The sequence below is a fragment of the Heterocephalus glaber genome, unplaced genomic scaffold, assembly GCF_053883595.1.
Source record: "Heterocephalus glaber isolate CG9 unplaced genomic scaffold, H.glaber_assembly_v1.0 deba00001428, whole genome shotgun sequence".
Classification (NCBI taxonomy): domain Eukaryota; kingdom Metazoa; phylum Chordata; class Mammalia; order Rodentia; family Bathyergidae; genus Heterocephalus; species Heterocephalus glaber.
In genome coordinates, this window is record NW_028258293.1 from 15782044 (window position 1) to 15802279 (window position 20236).

Genomic DNA, 20236 nt, shown 5'->3' on the forward strand with positions numbered 1-20236 from the left:
AGGACCCGAAACTAAGCTAGAGAGCTTTTCTTTTTCTTCAGAAAGGTAGCATAGTGGGAGAGAATGAGCACAAAGTACCTAGAATCATAAATGTATGGCTTTGGAGCTAGGTGCTTCATTCTTCGGTAGACTTTCCGATTCTGTACAGATTGCAGTCAGTTCTGATTTTTTTCACACCAGCTATAAAGTCTTTTTGAACTTTAAACTAGCATTTGTTGTTTTTTTTTTAATTAGCATTTATTAATGGAGTATTATTCCTAGAGGTGATATAAAGTTAAGTTCCTGCAAGGGTCTGGTCACAACATTTTCATCATCCAATCAACGTATAACCTCATTTTGTGTATATTCCTATTTAAAAATAAGTCAGATACACAAGCTTAAATATTGCATGGTTTCCTTTATATGAGAAACACAAGGTATAAATAATTTAAAGAATAAAATAAAAGATAGACAATAGGAATCAGGGGGATAGATCTTTTTTTTTTTTTTTTGGTACCGGGGATCAAACTCGGGTCCTTGCACTTGTGAGGCAGGCGGCGGCACCACTGAGCTAATCCTGATAGATCTTTCTCAAATGGGAAAGAGACCAAGAGATGGAGGGAGATAGAAGGGAAGGGAGAAGGAGGGGAAGTAAAGGCAACTAAGATGTATTCTGCATATATACCAACACCACATGACGAATGTAATCATCATGAAATGCAACTGTGTACTAATACAAATTTTAAATTTTGTAAAAAGTCACCTAGTTTAATATGTTGTTGATTTGTTAGCACTGAACTCACAGCCCACAGCACTATAACACATGCCTGAATGATGCTTAGCTAACGCACAAATTTTCTCTGGAAGGCACTGCACAGCCTTCTTGGACTTAGGAAACCAGACAGCACTTTAGCACTATGATTGGGGGCCATTTTAAACAGCAAAATTATCAACCCAGAACACTATACAATTATAAAACACAAAATGCAAAAACACATAGCAGTAAATAGATTTCAAAAAGGACTGCTACACTTTTCTGCTTCTCTCAAGAGACAAGTTTCCCCTGCTTTCTTCAGCTTCTTTGCACCCTCTGAATTTTGGTTGTAAGTGGTTCTGGCTTCTGTGGCGCTAATTCTAGCCTGACTACATGCTGGTGCACGCCTGTCATTTTTGCCTGTCTGGCACCAGTGTCCCACTTCTAGTGATGGACGCTGCCTGCACCTCTGGTTTTAGGGTTGTGAGCCAGGCCTAGCCCTTGACTCTCTCTCCTGATATCTTGATTTGTCCTGGTTATCTTCTACCATGCCTGTCACTACACTCTGTACATCTTTTTGCTGCCTCATGGCTTTTGTTTGCTCAGAGCTCCTATTTATGCACAGTTTCTGCTTACTCATGAAGTCTGAATACTGCCTTCTATGTCTTTCAGCTTCTACTCTCACTGATATTTTTCTTGTCTCTCCAGTTGTGATTCCTGAAAAAAAAAAAATCTTATCACCACAGTTAGTTGCCATATATTTGGGCAGAACTTTCATACCAGGATATCTTCTAGCTAATATCCAGCCTACTAATCACCAGCCCTATGTAAGGGGCTACCATTGCCCAACAAGCAGTGGGCAGAGTTGGAAGGGTTGGCACATGCATGTGGTATTGAACGTAGCTACTTCCATTTAAGGACTTATATCAAACTGCTTATTCGGGGCCTTCATTTCTAACACTTCATATCCAGTCTATGAATAAATCCTATTTTCTCTACCCTCAAAATATATTTAGAATGTAATCACTTCTATTCCTACTGCCACCACTGTCCTCTGCTTCAAGCCATACTGCCTTTTATCTGCATTTCTCTAGTAGCCTGCTAAGAGGTCACATGCTTCTACCCCATAGTCTATAGCCAGTGCAGTAACCAGTGTGACCACTTCAAACCTAAGTCATGGAGCTAGGCACAGTGATATGCAGCTACTTGGAAAGCTGAGACAGAAGGGTCACTTGAGCCTAGGAGTTTAAGGCCAACCTGAGCAACATAGTGAGACTCTGTATAAAAACAAACAAACAAAAAAACCCTGAGTCAAGTAATATTATTCCTTGGCTTTACATACAGCAATAGCTCCAATTTTACTTTGAGTAAAACTCAATGTCTTAGCCTCATTACTTCCGACTTCATCTTTATCACTTTCCCCCTGCTCACTCCATTCCAGCCAGACTGGTCTTGCTTTTCCTTAGCTGTTCCAGGCATGCGCCCACCACTGGGCCTTTGCTCTAATTGCTTCATTTATCTAAAACATCTGTTAAATTTTGGCTCAACTAACTCCCCTAACTCCTATAGGCCTTTACTCAAATCTTACTTTGTCTGTAAAACCTGCCTGATCAATTTACATCAATTTATTAAGGACTTTTTTGTTTTTATTTTTTTCCAATACTGGGCATTAAACTCAGGACCTTGTGCTTGTGAGACAGATGCAGTGTCACTGAGCAAAATCCCCAGCCCAACATCAATTTATAATTGTAATGATAAACATAGTCCTCTGCTAGAATGTAAGCTTTGTTTGTTTTGTTCCCTGATATGTTCTAAGAATTTAGAACAGTGCTTGACTCAAACACTCTGTATATAGTTGTTGAATTGAATTATATTCCTTGTAGGAAGCTATTAACATGGCATGTGAACTAAAACTTTTCCTATGTAATATAAAATATGTCTTTTGGGGAAAATGATAGCACTAAAAGCATATATTGGAAAATAAAAAGTCTTAGATCAGTAATCAGAGTTCTCTTGCAAGAACCCAAAAGGTTCTCAGTTCAATTCCCAGCACTACAAATAAATAAAGAAATAAACAAAGAAATTCAAAGCAAAAAGAAGGAAACAACAAACAGCAGAAATCAGTGACATTGAAATTAGAAAAAGAGAAAAAAAAATCAGTGAAAGACAGAGCTGGTTCTATGAAAAGATCAATAAAACAAAAATTCTAGCAACGTGATAATGAAAAAAATAAGATACAAATTACTGATAACAGGAATGAAACAGGATATCATCACAGAGCCTGCAGCCATCAAAAGGATAATGCATGAACACTACAAACAAATCTTATGTGCATGAATTTGGCAACTTAAATGGGCCAATTCTCTGAAAAAAAAAAACCTCACAACACTCACCTAGTGATTTGATTAGCTCTATTAAGGAAATTTATTTACCTATCATAATGGCTGAAATAAAAATAGCACCAACTGCTGGTAAGGAGGCAGTGCAGATCCCTCATACATTGCTGGTGAGAAGCCATACAGTACAGCTACTCTGAAAATCAGTTTGGCAGATTCTATAAAACTAAACATGCAACTATCATACAACTCAGCAGTTGAACTCCTGGGCATTTTATCCCAGAGAAATGAAGACTTGTGTCCATAAAAATATCTGTACACGAATGTTTATGGCAGCTTTATTTATAATACCAAAAACTAAAAAACATTCCAGATGTACATCAGTGAGTGAATAAACAAACTGGATACAGCCATGGAATATTCAACAATATTCAATAATAAAAAAGAACACATTATCAATACATGCAAAACCTACATGAGTCGCCAGAGAATTATGCTAGGTAAAAAAGCCAAAAATTTGCATATCATATGATTCCATTTATAGAACCTTCTTGAGATGACAACATTATACAAATGGAGAAGAAATTGATGACTACCAGGAGTAACAGATGAATGGGGCAGAGGGTATTGGGAGGAAGAAGGGTACAGTTACAAATGGGCAATATGGAGGAGAATCCTTATGGTGACAGAAACATTCTGTATCAGTATCAGTGTGCTGGTTGTAATAGTATAATTTTCCAAGATTTACTACTAAGGGAAACTAGGTAAATGATATAAGAGATCCTTGGTACTATTTCTTGAACCTGTGTGTGAATTTACAATGATCTGAAAATAAAAAGGTTAATTAAAAATCTCTCAATCCGGAGATGTGGCTCAGTGGTACAGCACTTGCCTAGCATGTATGAGGCCCTCAGTTTGGTCCCCAGAACCTCAAAGAAAAAAAAACCCCAAAAAACTCAAGCTTACCACGAACTATATTTAATTATAATTACTTTGAGAAGAGAAACACTTTATTAAATGTAATCATTGAATATAAAAATAAATTAAATTTCAGAAATATTAAAATGTAGGGAACACCTCACAAATGGGAAATACATTAAGTGTTCATATTCATTTGTATAACTATACACATTCTGCAAAGAAAAACATTGGGATAAAAGACACCAAGTGTTAGCACTGGTCATCTCTAGTGGACATTTTTTTTAAAGCTTTTCTGTATCTTCTCATTTTTTCTACAGTGAACACATACTACTTGCTATTTCAAAGGCACACTGTATTTTAAAACATTATTTAGAACAACTTCTGATCCATTGCTTGAAAATCTGCACTCAATCCTCAAATAGTCATTTCGGTCTTTAATGTCAGCAAAACCAAAGCTCCCAAAGCAACCCAAGTAGCTCTAATTGTTTGAAATGGAGCTGCTAAAAGCAAAGGTCTGCACTTCCTATGCCTGTAGAGGGTTTAAGGACGTGGGTTTAGTCCCAGTACAAGCCAATTAACTTGGCTTATTCATAGAGGAAAATGATAAATGTACACCGTCTGCCTGCCTCACAAGTGCCAGGGACTAGTCAAACACTGTCTACATGAGACACAAACATGTGAAAGTAAACAGGGGGTGAAAATCCATCTCTGCTAAGCACCCTTTCTCATAGTGGACAATTTCTCATTTCCTCAAGTGATCAGCAGGAAACACAAACAAATTCTAAAATAGTTGGTACAATCAATAGCCAGAAATGAAAATGTAAAATACAATCCAATTTACAATAGACACCAAATCCCCATTAAATACTTTAATGTCAATTTAACAAAAACTATTAAGAAAATTCCAAAATCATAATGACACAATAAAGGAAATCAGACTAGCTGGATAGCTATTCCTTCTTATAACTGAAAAGACCAAACAAATGACATGATTACACTTCCCATATTAATTCATAAATTTAATGAAATACTATTTAGTAGGCCATTAAGAGTTTTATAAAATAAATCTTGACAAAATTATTGTAAAATATGCATAAACAGAAGCATATTTGCTAGTGCTCTGGGAGGAAAAAAGATAATGTCACAGAACTTATCCATGGCCTGAAAAACATTGTGATGATATAAAGCAGCAATAATCAAAATTCTTAGGCAGCTCAACTGAAGGAGCTGTTCTGAATTAACATAGTGAAGGAAAATGCTTGGGGCACAGTGTGGGCTAATGTCTACTAAGAGGCAATGGGTATCCTGGGAGGATTTTTGGTTTGCAAGACAGAGATCTCCTTCAAGATAACTCAAGTCAAAGAGCTGAATTTAAGCCCACAACAAGCCATCATCTAAGGACAGAAACGAAGAACAGCTGGACCTCATTGCTCTGAAATTATGAACCAAGACAACTCTTCGTCATATCTGAAGAACCCCTTGTCGTGTCCCTCTGAGTGCTAAGAAGTAGCTGAGTGACACTTCACTCCTGTTTCTGAAGCAGAGGCAGCTCTGCAGGACTTTCATACCACCTCTTCCCTTTTTCTCTTAGTCTTAGAGGTAGTAGCAGCCCCTTGAAGTATAAATCTCTAGGTTTCCTAGCTCTTTTTGTTTTTCCTTCTTTCCAACATCTGTGTAACACATTCTCTGCCTTAAATTCCTTCAGTTTAGAATTAATTTCTAAAATTGTTTCAATTTTCCCAAGCACACTCTGATGGACACCTTGTCAGCTTCAACACAGACCTTCAATTCAAGCACAACATGGACCTTATTTTGTTTTGAGATTTACAGCAGAGTTGCCCAAATGTACAAAGAGAAAAATCTGATACCAGAAATTTTGAAAGAAATCAGTGACCAGTAGTCCCTGTGGTAACCAACTGGGTCAAAAGCTAACTAAAGGCAGATCCCCTTAGGAGTAGATTCCAGGAATAGGACTAGGACAGACTGGGACAAGAAAAGTGGACATATCAGAAATGTAGAGGAGCAGCTATGCAGAGACGTGCTTACAAGGAAGTCTAGACAGTGTCGTGTTATAGTTTTATAAAGGGACTTGGAAGCTTAGCATGGCGGCTCATGCCTGTGATCCCAGCACACTGGGAGGCTGAGACAGAAGAATTGCAAGTTCAAGCCCTGGCCTGTGATGAGTGACAGAGAATAAGGCCAGATTCCCTTGCCTCAAGGAAGGACACTTCTGAAGGGTCATCCCAGCCACAGACTCCCAAAGGAGTCTGTTTTATGGGAGTTACTGCATCACTACAGTGACTGTATCACTATATACCCGACCTGTGCCCAATCTGTCACCAAAAGACACCAACTCTGAGCCTCCAATAAGGTATCAGTCTTCTAGTTCTTCCAGGAGACCAGCCAGCCACTTCATGGCAGGGTGATTAAACTGGAAGGAACAAGTTTAATGGAATAAATACATATTCTGGGTATGAATTTGTCTTTCCTGCCCTTGAAACTTTGGCCAGAACCATATCTGACCACACAGAGTATCTGATCCAACAGCACAGAATCTTACATAACATTTTTATTAGCCCCTGGGTCCTACTTCACAAACAAATAAGTCAGCAGTAGCACATGACCGAGGGACCCACTGATCCTTTCATTAGCTTGACAGAGTAATGAAATGGCCATTTGAAGGTACAACTGTGGTGTCACTTAAAGGTGACATCCTGTGAAAATGAAGGGACATCTTCCAGGATGTAGAGCCCAAACTCTACATCTATAATTATTTTGTGTGCCTATGTTTACAGTGGGTTAATATATAGTCTTGAATCAGAGGGAAGGAAGGAAGAGTGGCTCCAGGCCCTGCTTTACCATCTTTGCTTCTTGTCCTTGCAACCCTGGGCATTGTGGGTTTAGAGATCCTGGTGACTGACTGAGGCATCTCTCGGTATTCCTTTGCCAAATGGAGACAAGAGCAGCCATAGCCTTAGAAAGACATGATAACCTGAAGCCACCATCCAAGTGGAGTTGAAGATGAAACTAAAATGGGTTCTAGAGCACAGACAGTATCAGTTGCAACTTTCAGGTCAAGAGCAGTACAGGGATTGTAGTTTGTCCCACAAATCTTCCTCTTATAAGTTCCCCCAGGAAAAGAGCTCATCCAGGATACTGGAGGAGCTGTTTGCAGAATTTATTACACAAAATAAATAGATCTAGCACAAAGGGTTGGCTGTAATTGATGCTATGGAATACCACTCAGATCCCCATTTTGGACTGAAGTAATCATTCCCTCAGCTGCTAGGAATATTGGCAGCCAATTGCTCTCCGATGGTCTCTCATCTGCTATGGTCTTCAGCTGTCTTCCCCTTGCCAAAGTTCATAGGCAGCTGACTCTTAATGACTAGACCCTCCCCTATGTATGAAGGTCCAGTCTTCTTTGCTTCAAAGCAGGACAACTCCAGAGCTCCCTGTACAATAGGCTGAGACCTTGTTGTGATCCCATTACAGTTCAGCTCTTTCCCAAGCCTACTTCCTTCTCTCCTCCTCTTGTGTTGAATTCCTGGGCACTCGCCAGTGAACTCTGCATGCAAATATCCATCTCACAGTCTGTTTCTGGGAAACTCAGTATGTAATAGTTATATTCACTTTTGTTTTTTCTAACAGAAAAGGCTACCTAACACATAAAGCTTTGAGTGTGTAAGTGTACATAGATATTAAGAATCCCTGGGGTGATCTATGTCCAGAAGTCTCATTAACCTCACCAGCAACAGTAACACTATTTCTTCTCCTTTTGGGAGACCTTGTTTTCCTGGGACTGCATGTCATATGCTGAATGAAGCCAAGAAGCCTTTCAATTTTACTTCTGATGATCACTTTCTTTCTCCTTCAGCTCTCTGGTTGTGTCAAACCTTGGACTTTTTCATCCTATCTTTCCAGAAAGCCACCAGTCTCACTGGCTGTCACTTGTCTCCCTCCACCCACAATCAAATATGTTCCAGATGCTGAGAGAGTTGTGGGAATCTCTCCAGTGTTGCCAGGAGGAAGAGAACTTAAATTCCTCAGGACAGCAGTCACCATCTTGTTTCTCTGGGTTTTTCCTTTGCCCCATTCTCTCATGATCAGAAAGTTACTTCCACACCTTACTGCATCTTCAACTTTCTCTACCACTGGGACTTCAACATCCCTTTATAGTAAAGCCCTGTCCTTGAGACTTACTATACTTTAAAATTCTGAATGACAAAGCTGTAACTTCTTTCCCTTACTTTCTTCCTTCTTTCTTTCCTTCTTTCCTTAGCAAATCTCTTGCTCATCAACTCTGAGTCATCTCTTACGTGAAGTTAGGCTATACCTATGCTTATTTAATGTTATTAAATGTGATGTTAGGGACACAACCATTCCCTCTCAAAACTTCCCTTAGTGCCAATGTTGGCAGTAGATTGCTGGTCTGGCTGAGTCTGTGGCACATCCCACTGGAACGACAACCGAGAGCTCATGCCCTTGGATGGAGAGTTTATTAACAGCATTCTCTTTGTGTAGGAAGGGCTCCAAGTTTTGTAAAGACCCACTATATTTAGTGTAGTAAAGTGGAATGTGCCTAACCAGGAGATTTCTATAGACCAGCCAGTCTTCAAAGGCCAACTGGACAGGGAGACTGAAAACCACAACCCAGCACCCTCCCAGTGGCTCCTTTAAGACATCAGGCCCTTCTTTGTACTTCTAAATCAAAAACCAAATAAAATTGGACCTTATCCATGTTCACATTGTTGTTGACCTTAGTTCTGAAGCCAGGACACACTTCTCAGCCTTTCCCAACCCCCAAGTTTCTGATCTTGCAATTCATTCTGCCATTTTTAGGCTTGCCTCTTCAGCTTGCAATCAGGAGAGGGAACTACTACTCTAAAGCACATTATCTCAAAGCAGAGTTTTTCAAATGAAGGAACGTGTAGAGAAGGTGGACAAAGATTGTGATTTTTAACATGATTATTCCTCCACTTGCAGAAGGTTTCTTGATTTTGCTCTTTTGTATTTGACTGTGGGCACCATTTTTCTGACTTTGGCTTCAAACTTATGTTTGCTCCTTGTCTTTGTTTATTTTTGTTGCTATAACAGAACACTTAAGGGTAATTTATAAATAATAGAGATTTATTTTAGTTCATGGTTCTGGAGGTGAAAGAGCACAGCAGGGGAGTCTGGCAAGGGTGCCATGGAAAGTGAAAGGGCAAACAAGCACATTCAAAAGTGACAAAGCACAAGGAACAGACTTGCTTTATAAGAACCTGTTCTGAGCCAGGCATGGTGGCACACGCCTGTAATCCCAGCACTTGGGAGGCTGAAGCAGGAGGATTGCCATGAGTTCAAGGCCAGCCTTGGCTACCTAGTGAATTTGAAGCCAGCCTGAACTACACAGTGAGACCCTGACTCAAAAAACCAAAATAAATAAATGAATAAATAAATATTTTTAAAAGAACCTGTTCTGAGAATGAATGAATGAATGAACACATTCTTGAGAGAAAGACATTAATCCCACTTAATTTAATCATCTCTTAAAGTGCCACCTCCTGTCACTGCCACAATGGCAATCAATTTTGAACATGGTTTTGAATGCAGCACACCTTATTCAAACTATTGCACTCCTGAATCAGGATTCAGGCTCACTCACATTGGAACAAATCAGAGAAAGCTGAAAGAAGGAAGATAAATAGCACACAGAACTCTGGAAAATCATGAACAGAGGTACCAGAAACCACTGAAGGTGGAAATGTCAGGTGTGGTGGGAAAGTAAGTACAATGAACACTTTGATCCCCAGATCTTCCCAACACAGTACAGTCAAATGATCACCGTTCCACCTCCCTGGTTGAATCCTGAAATATTCTTATCAGAAAAGGATGGGTCTAACACTCTGAGATTGCTGTACTAGGCACAAGTGAAAACAGATGTGTATTAAATAGAACTGTGCATACTGAACGCCAAGCTTCCCCACCTCGCCAGTCCTTTCTTCTGACAAGGTTCAGCCTTCTGGGACTGGAAAGTAGATTTATAAACTTTTAATGAAAAGGATTTCTCTGATGGGGAAACTGAGAGCAGATCTTCAAATAATGACATGTTGAAATCCTTGCCCCCATAAAAGAACTGTGACCCTACCATGCAGTAAATAGTCAACAAGCTCTGCCCATTCACGGTGAGCACCTAAGGGTCTCACTCCCTTTTTCGTTTGTTTGTTTGTTTGTTTTTGGTACCAGGGATCGAACTCGATCAGGACCTTGTGCTTGCAAGGCAGGCGGCAGAACCACTGAGCTAAATCCCCAGCCCTCTCACTCTTAAATATGAACAGTGGTTTATGAAAAGTCGCTAATGTGAAGTAGAAACAATAGTTCAAAGTGAGACGACAATGTAGGAAATAGAAGAAAACTGCAGAACTATAATTAACATTCTCAGAGAGGTAAGAGAAGGCATCGCATCCATGAAACAAGAACAGAATGCCATTCCACACAAAGCAAAACAAAAATGGAGCACTAGGAAGAGCTTTCAGAAAATAAACGTATGATCACAGTAATTTTAAAATTCAGTAGAAGAACTAGAAGATAAAAATGAGAAAATCACCCAGAAAAAAAGGAAAGATAAGAAAACTACGTCAGTTTAGAGATCCAATAACTGAATGAGGAGTTCTAGAAAAAGTGAGCATAGAAAATGGAAGAAAAGTGATTACTAAAATAATAATATACATGATAATTTCTCAAAATGGGAGAAAATGTGTTTTCACATTGAAAGGGTGCACTGTGTTGAATTTCATACAGTGACTTTTTTTTAAATGGTGCTCTCAGGTACTTCTTCATGAAACTTCAGAAAAAGAAGATCCTCAAAACTTTCCAGAAAAAAAAAGGAAAACAGAAAACCTCTTCCAGTCTCATAGCAGGTATTAATGTCAAACTTCTTAACAGCAATATGGAAAGTTAGAAGACAAAGAAGCAATGCCTTTAAAAGGCAATGCTTTTAGAATTCAAAGGGGAAATTATTTCCAATCTAGAAATCTACATTGACGCCATTGCACAAATGTGATGCTAAAGACATTTTCAGACATGCTAGGATTCCAAATTTTACTCTCCATGAACTTTTTCTCAGGAAGCTTTTGTAGAATGAGCTACACCAAACCCACTGAGCAAACTAAGAAGAACATAGGAGATCTTGGACAATAAGAGAGCCAACAGAAGAGAGATGCAGAAAGAATTTCCAAAATAATGCAGAAAAGAAGTCTTAGACAGCTGAGTAGCTTGCCTGCAGTGCGACCAGTCCAGACCAGAGGTGGCCAGTGAAGCGCTCCAGATTGACATCCAGGAGAGACGACTGTGAGAAAACAAAACTGATATTGTGGTATTATAAGAGATTTATAATGCTGTCAGAAGGCTTGGGAGGAAATGAGTGCTTACTGCATGGAAACTGAAATTTAGAAAAAAAACAATTATTAACCTAAGGAAAAACAAAATAATTATATCAGATATGAAGTGAACAGCAAGTAGCTCACCTGTGAACAATATTTCCATTGGCTCAATCATGTAAACACTGAGAATAGATTTAACCAGGCCGGAGATTCAGCTCAGTGGTGCTGCACCTGCCTCACAAGCACAAGGTCCTGAGTTCGATCCCCAGTACCAAAAAAAACCAAAAACAAAAACAAAAAAGAAGAAATTTAACCAAAACCATGACGTAGTTCATTTATGTCATGAACTAAGTGAACTGTATATGCTGTAAAGGGTGGTATAAGAAAGCTAAACTCTAACCACCATATTAGGAAATCAAGGCATAATAAGTATGAAACTGAAAAATCAAGAGGGGAAAAATGTGGAAGCACCAGAAGAAATGGCTAAAACCCACACAACAATTGGCTGTGTGGAGCAGAAATCAGGGATGGAGAGGGGAGAGCAAAGAGACTGCTTTTTTTTTGTTGTTAAAAACCTTGCAATTGACTTTTTAGCTGTGTGCTTGCATATTTTGAATTTCAGAAATACTAAAGCCAAAAAGGTGGGTTAAAAGGAAATAAGGCAGAAGAAAAAATTAGAGTACAAAAAATAAGATGAAGTCAGAGGCAGTATGAGGTCAGACATCCATGATTGCTGAAGATAGGCTAAAAATTTAGTTCTGAGCTTTTTGCAGCCAGCACAAAGTGGGCAGTGTAACCATTTCTGCTGTTTCACAATGTCCAACAGATAAAAACAAATCACTTAGTCAAACGAAGTGTATCTATTTCTAGTACTGAGATATGAAAGATAATTTTCCATCTGTCCACCTAGAGAAGACACCGTGTGATACAATGAACCACATCTTCAACATCCCCTAGAGTAAATGCAACAGTAAGTCTCATAGAGCTGTTTCTTACCATGTCCCCCCGCATTTTGATGCCAAAGTGCCAGTGTAGAGTCCAGCAATTCATGAGATTAAAAATCTGGAGGAAGCTCCCTGCCTCCATCCCAGGCTCCTAGGGCAGAGAAGGTGAGCCAGTCCCAGCACCCAGAAGGAAGCTCCCTGCCTCCATCCCAGGCTCCTAGGGCAGAGAAGATCAGCTGGTCCCAGCACCCTGAAGGAAGCTCCCCCGCCTCCATCCCAGGCTCCTAGGGCAGAGAAGGTGAGCTGGTCCCAGCACCCAGAAGGAAGCTCCCCTCCTCCATCCCAGGCTCCTAGAGTAGAGAAGCTCAGCTGGTCCCAGCACCCGGAAAGAAGCTCCCGACCTCCATCCCAGGCTCCTAGGGCAGAGAAGCTCAGCCAGTCCCAGCACCTGGAAGGAAGCTACCCCGCCACCATCCCAAGCTCCTAGGGCAGAGAAGCTGAGCCAGTCCCAGAACCCCAAAAGAAGCTCCCCTGCTGCCATCCCAAGCTCCTAGGGCACAGAAGGTGAGCCACGTGGGCACCAGAAGCAACCCCACCCCCACCCCGGGGAAATGGGAAGACACATAAACAAGCCTCAAAAACAGAGTTCCAGATCACCTACAGCAACCCCAAAGGGAAACGAGATGGAACAATCTGATAGTCAACCACCTGGACTCTCTGAACTGGCAACAAAAGAGGATCTGGGAAAAATGAAATCAGAAACAATTACTCAGGTAACAGCAAAGATTTTGCTCATGGTGCAAGACATGATTAATAAATCTAGAGAGGACACAGATTAAAAAAAATAGAGGATCTGAGGAACATGATGGAATCCCAACATAGGAAACAAATGGAATCCATAAAACAGATACAAACAGATTTCCAAGAGATTAAAAACTCCATCAAAAGTCTGCACAGCAGAATAAACCAATGTTAGGGTAGAATTTCACATATAGAAGATAAGATTGCAATTAGTGAGGAGGAAAAGAAAAATTGCTTTAAAATTGTAAGGGAATATGAGAAATCAATCCAGCAGCTGCTAGACGATGCAAAGAAGAATAACATAAGACTGATTGGAGTCAATGAAGAAAGAGGAGAGAGTGCAGATGACATAAAAAAACTGTTCACAGAAGTGATGGCAGAAAACTTCCCAAGGAGGAGAAAAGAACTTGACATACAGATAAGTGAGGCATATAGGACTCCAGCTGGCCTTAATCAAAAAAAATCTACACATAGGCATATAATAGTTAGAATTCCAGAAATCCAACAGAAGAACAAAATTCTATAAGCAGTGAGAGAAAAGAAACAAATCACATACAAAGGAAAGCCCATCAGAATCACAGCAGACTCCTCAATGCAAACTCTCAACGCAAGAAGAGCTTGGAGTAATGTATTTCAAGCCCTAAAGGAAAACAGCCTCCAACCCAGATTGATGTACCCTGCAAAACTATCTTTCAAAATTGATGGAGAAATAAGATACTTTCATGATAAAGAGCACCTCAGGAACTTCATGAATACCAAACTGGCACTCCAAACAATTTTAGACAATACCCTAGGAAAAGACAATGAGGATCACAACCCCAGGAAACCCAGCAGAATGAATCCATTGGGTGTGACAAATTAAACGCAAAGGGGGGAGAATCCAACAAAAAGAAACAGTCATGACAAGGCTTTTAAAACTTTTGACTTCATCTCCCTAATGAGTGTATAATTCAATCTTATTACTGTACTGATTAGTATTTTTCTGATTCTAGAGTTGCACACCATTCCTTGTGCTATACTGGCTATTTATCATCTTCTTATGTCTACATTTTAATTGGGTTGTCTATTAATGAGCTCTAAGAATTCTTGACATATTCTGCTCATAGGTCATATGCATTGTTAATATGGTCTGTTTAAGGACTACTTTTCATTTTAATGATGTCATTTAAAGTTCTAAATTTTGATGGAATCTCATGTATCAATTTTTTTCTTTTATACATCTTGTTTTTTGTATCCTAGGTAGTTCTTGCCTACCCTGAATTCATAAATATTTTCCCTTATAATTTCTTCTTAAAGTTTTATACTTTTAGGCTTTCTTATTTAGGTTCATAGATCCCTTCAAGTTATTTTCATGTATGGAAAAAAAGGGTTGAGGTTAATTTTTTATATATGGATACCAGGTGTTCTAGTGCCATTTGCTGAAAAAACTATCTCTTCCTCGGCTCTTGAATCGAGTTTTTATTCTATAAAATGCTAATGTTAAATAATCTTTCAAAACTCAGTGGACCATATATGTGTGGTTCTATTTCTAGATTCTCTGTTTTATTCCAATGATCTATATGTCTTTCCTTACACCAACACTGCCTTGATTACTGTAGCTTTAGAAGAGGTCTTAAAATTAGGTACTAAACATTTTCCAACACTGTTTTTGTTTTTGTTTTTAACTTTTCTAGGTCCTTTGTACTCCTACATAACTTTTAAATTTCAATATCCAATTCTTCATTTATAGCAAGTATACACAGACCTGAATTTTTATATATACCTTGTGTTTTCTAATCCTGCTAAATTCAAGTACAAGCTCTAGGGGCTCCTAGAGATTTCTTAGTATTTTCTCTGTAGATGATCATTTCATCTACATATAAAGATTTTGCTTCTGCCATGCCAATCCTATCCTAGTTGTGTCATTTTATTGCCAGACTATTTTGGTGGGGACTAGGTTTCAAAGTTTAATGGACAGATAAAGAGTAAGCATATCTGCCCTTGTTCCCCACCTTAAGGAAAAAGCATGGTATCTTCTCCATTCATATAAGGCATTCTCGCTGGAAGTATGGAGTACATGTCTTTAATCTGTTGAGAGGTTTCTGTTCTACTTCTAGTCTCCTGATAGCTTTTACCATGAACAGCTGTAGAATTTAGTCCAATACTTTGTCTCCAACTAGTGACAGAATCATATGGCTTTTTCCTTTCCTCTGTTTAAATGATTACTTTTGGGGGTGGATCTTCCAATGCTGAACCAACACTGCCATGCTGAACCAACACTGCCATCCCTAAAACAAAACCACTTTCTACATTCTGCCAGATCTGACTTCTAATAGTTTGTTTTGTTAAACAAATTTCTATCTATGTTCATACTTTTTTCTTCTATTATCTTTAGCCAGTTTTAGGATTAGCACAATGTTGAGTTCCTAAAATGAGGGGAGAAGTGTTCCTTCTTTTTTCTGCTTTAATTGTTTGATATAATTTATCAGTTAAGATGTTTATGAGCCTGCTGTTGTCATATAGGTAGGTTTTCAAGATAGGAATGTACTTTCTTTAATAGGTGCTATTCAAATTTTATATTTCCTCCATAGTTAGTTTCATTAATTTGTCTTCCAAGTTACTTCTTAGAAGTTGTCAAATTTATTTCAAAAAAGATTTTTGTAATATGCTTTCTATATCCTTTTAAATTCTGTAAAATCTGTGGTAATGTCTCCTAGATCTTAATATTGTAATTTAAAAAATGTATAACTGATATTGTGTAACAGGAAGAAAAGGTCTAAAAGAGCAGGGGAATTGGGAGGGGTAGGGGGAGGGAAAAAAGGGAAAGGAAAAAATATGAGAAGAGGAAAAAAATGGAAACAAGGTCTTTGCAAATAGGGAAGGGTGGGCAAGGGAAGGGGAAAAAAAATAAGAACCAAGAGACTCATGTAATGGTACAAGATCCCAATGATGAATGTAACTGTATTTTATACCTAAAATGTACCAATAAAGTTAATGGGGGGAAAAAAAGGTAAAAAAAAAAATCTGTTCAGAGGGCTGGGGATTTAGTTCAGTGACACTGAACCTGCCTTGCAAGTGCAAGGTCCTGAGTTTGATTCCCTGTACCAAAAAAAAAAAATCTGTTAAGAGAGCCAATAAAGCATAGTGGATAAGCAGGGGGGCCTGGGTTCCAAACCTAACTCTCAAGCAAGTTATTGACCCTGAACTCAGTTTTCTCATCTATAGAATGAATCTAAATACTAGCATTTCATAAGATTTTGTGAAGATTAAATGTGAAACAGAGAATAAAGAGAAGCTTTTTAAGCATTTTTTAAAAAGAGATATCTGGATGGGGATGTAACTCAGTAGTAGAGTACTTGCCTAGCATGCATGAGGCTCTGGGCTTGATTCCTAGGACTGAAAAAAAAAATAACCATTACTCAAGTCAATTGTGGTGGTCCGTGGATATTGTCCAGCACTCCAGAAGCTGAGGAAGGAAAATTGCTTAAGTCCAGGAGTTTGAGACTAGCCTGGGCAATATAGCAACTCCCAGTCTCAAACAAAATAAAACAAAAAATGTCTATTATTCAGACTTCGCAAAAAAAAAAAATGAACCTTATATATTAAGACTATGTAAAGAAAACAGTGTAGTATTGGTGGAAGGACAGACACATAGATCAATGGAACAGAACAGAGAAATAGGCCCATATGAGAACAGTCAACTGATTTTCAACAACGACAGCAAAACCAATTCAATAGAGGAAAGATAGTCTCTAAACAATGGGGAGAAAACAACTAAATGGAGGAAAGATATTATATCAACAAATAATGCTAGAATAATTGGAACATCCATAGACAAATTAACTTCACCACAATCCCACACCTTATACAAAGAGTAACTCAAAATGCACAAAAGATTTAAATGTAAAGTGTCAAATTATAAAAATCTTAGGTGAAACCAAGGAGAAAATCTTCAGGATGTATGGCCTGGTTAAGAATTCTTAGATATGACACCCAAAGATGATCCATAAAAAAAGGATAAATTAGACTTGATAAAACTTGAATTTTGCTCTGCAAAGGATTCTGTTCAGAAAATAAAAAGACAAGACACAGAGTGGGAGAAAATATCTACAAATCAAAAAGTATTACAGAAAATATTATAAACCAAATATCTGATAAATTATCATAAAGAACTCAAAAATCAACAGTAAGGAAACAAGCAATCCAATTAGAAAATGATCAAGACATGAAAAAAACATTTCTGCAAAGAAGATATGCAGATGGCAAATAAGCAAATTGAAATATTTCAGCATCATTTTCCATAGGGGAAATGCAAATTAAAACCACCATGAGATATCAGTAGCCTATTAGAATGCCTAAAATAGTGACAATATCAAATGCTTTTGGGAAAACTTACTCTCAGATGTTGCTGGCGATAATGTAAAATGGTATATATACTCTGCAAAGTGCTCTGGCAAGTTAAAAAAACCCTAGACCTGCACTTAACGTATAACCCAGTAACCATATCCTAGTCATTTACATAGAGAAAAGGAAATTTATGTTCACATGAAAACATGTACAAGAAGAATGCTCATTGTAGCTTTATTTGTAGTCACTTAAAATTGGGATCTCTTCTTTTTTTTTTTTTGGTACTGGGGATCGAACTCGGGACCTTGCACTTGCTAGGCAGGCGCTAGAACCACTGAGCTAAATCCCCGGCCCTAGTCACTTAAAATTGGAAACAACCTAAAAATTGTTCAATGGGTGAAGGATTAAACTATGATGTATCCATATCATGGAATACTACTAAGTAATAAAAAGAAACAAGCCATAATTAATATATGGCATAATTTGGATGGATGGCAGAGAATTATGCTGAGTGGGGAAAAAAGCCTATTTCAAAAGATTAGAAACTGTATGATGCTGTTTCTATAACCTCAAAATGATAAAGTTACAGAGATGAAGGCCAGATTAATGGAACTAGAGATTAAGGAGAAGGGGCAGTGTAAGAATGACCATAACAAGGTAGTATGAGGGATCTTTGTAGTAATAAAACAGTCCTGTATCTTTGATTGGTATTGTTGTTACATGAATCTACTACACATTTGATGAAACTGCTAGAACCATATACACATATACACAAACACACAAAAGTGTGTGCAACAATGGTGAAATCTGGGAGCTGATAATGTAGTTCAGTGGTAGAGCACTTGCCTACCATGCATGAGGGCCTGGGTTCAATCTCCAGCACTGTAAAAAAAAAAAAAAAGGGCAAAATCTGATTAAGGCCTATAGATTGTACCAATATCAATATCCTGGATTTGACATCATACTATAGTTATATATTACCACTGGAGAAAACTGGGTAAAGGATATTTGGGCTTTCCCTTTATTATGTTTACTATTTCCTATGAATCTATAATATTTTGAAACAAAAAGGGTTTTAAAATGGATGCAGTGGGTGTAGTGGCACACATCTGTAATCCCCCATTCTGAGAAGCTGAGGCAGGAAGATCATAAGTTCTGGCCAAGTGTGGGCAACTTAATAACTTAGTGAGACCATGTCTCAAAATAAAAAAAAATAAAAAGGTCTGGGGATGTAGATTGGTGCAAAGACTCTGTGTTCAATCCTCTTTACTACACACACACACACACACACACACACACACACACACACATACACACACACATTCAAAATGTTAGGTAAGCTCTATAATGAAACTTAATTGAATATGGAATTAAAGCTTACTCTTCTCTGACAAACTCTTTATATATATAAAATGATAAGTTGAGGTGTTGGTAAAACTGTGGTAATTCATCAGAAAACAGCGCTCCTTATAAAACATGGAGAAGGCAAAGAAGGGTGTGTGGAGCAGATGCTTTTGTGAGTGCTCACTATTTCAAGCAGGGAAGCAGTGTATCTCCAAAAGTCCCTACAGAGTGGCACTCATTACCATACACCAACTGTCTGGCCCTTAGCCTTTCAGGTTCAAAACCTGATTTCCCAGCAAAGTGAGCATGGGTTCATGGGCACTGATGTCCTATTCATGATGATCTTGTGATCATCTTATCTGCAAATTCAGATGCACAGGAAAATCCAAGTTTCTTTTCATTCTTTAATCAGCTTACTTTGAACTCCAGTCCTCTATCCTATAAGCTGTGAGGAAATTCAGCCTTAGTAGTTCTTTGCTAGGCACCGTTGGTTTGGTTACTGTTGTAAGTCTGAATCTGAGTCTGAAGTCAGAGAACAACTGTTGTAGTCTGAATCTTCCCCAAAATGGCAACCATGGTTTCTGTGATGCCTGGGACATGGGAGGGTCAAGTACTCAGGATCCAACCTCCCTTGGCATCCACACACCCACTCCCTCTAAAGTCCTGCTCCCTCCTGCGCTCTGACATCTCATCCTCTCCAGCCCCAGAGAAGCCTTTTATCTCTCTAAAATCCTTTCTATCCCAGTCCTCCAGGATGGCTGACGTCATCTGATCCATCAGCTTAGCTTTTCCAGAGGTGACAAAAATGACAAACTTGAAACAGCTTCTATATTTTTTTGTCCTGCTAAATCCCAAGGTAAGGAAATATAAATCCTTCCTCCCTTCTGAAATGTGAAGAGAAAAATATAGGGAGGATAATATAAAATTAATATTTTAACAAATCTTTCTATCAAAACTGTATCAAACTAGAAAAGCCACTTTTTTTTTTTAATCCATTTGCAATGACTGTCACAGCAACGGTCACACTTACATGGCTCATCCATTCTCCCTCTTAACGTAGAAATTCACGATCCTAATCAGACTGTTGCCTGGTGAGTGTGGAATCAGAGCTAGGAATGAGAGAATAATCCAGCATTTAAAGGGCTCAGGTTATCACAATCCCCCAACAGGGAAAACTGAAGGCACTGAAAACTCATGGCTGACTCCTCGAATCCAAGTTCACTTTGGGAACGTCTTTTCCAGTGGAGCTGCTGTATTCAGGGTATTTATAGTTAGAATGCTTTCTCCCGGGAGGACTCTTGGATACACATTTCCAACATTTGCTCCAGAGACAGTTCTTTTTCTATGCTTCCACAACTGAGCATCCCTTCCCTCAAAGAGGCCACTCCTGCTCAGCCAGCATTTGGGCTTTTTCACGATGGTTTTGCATAGATCTCTTCCAATCACTTATGTACAGCTTTTAAATTT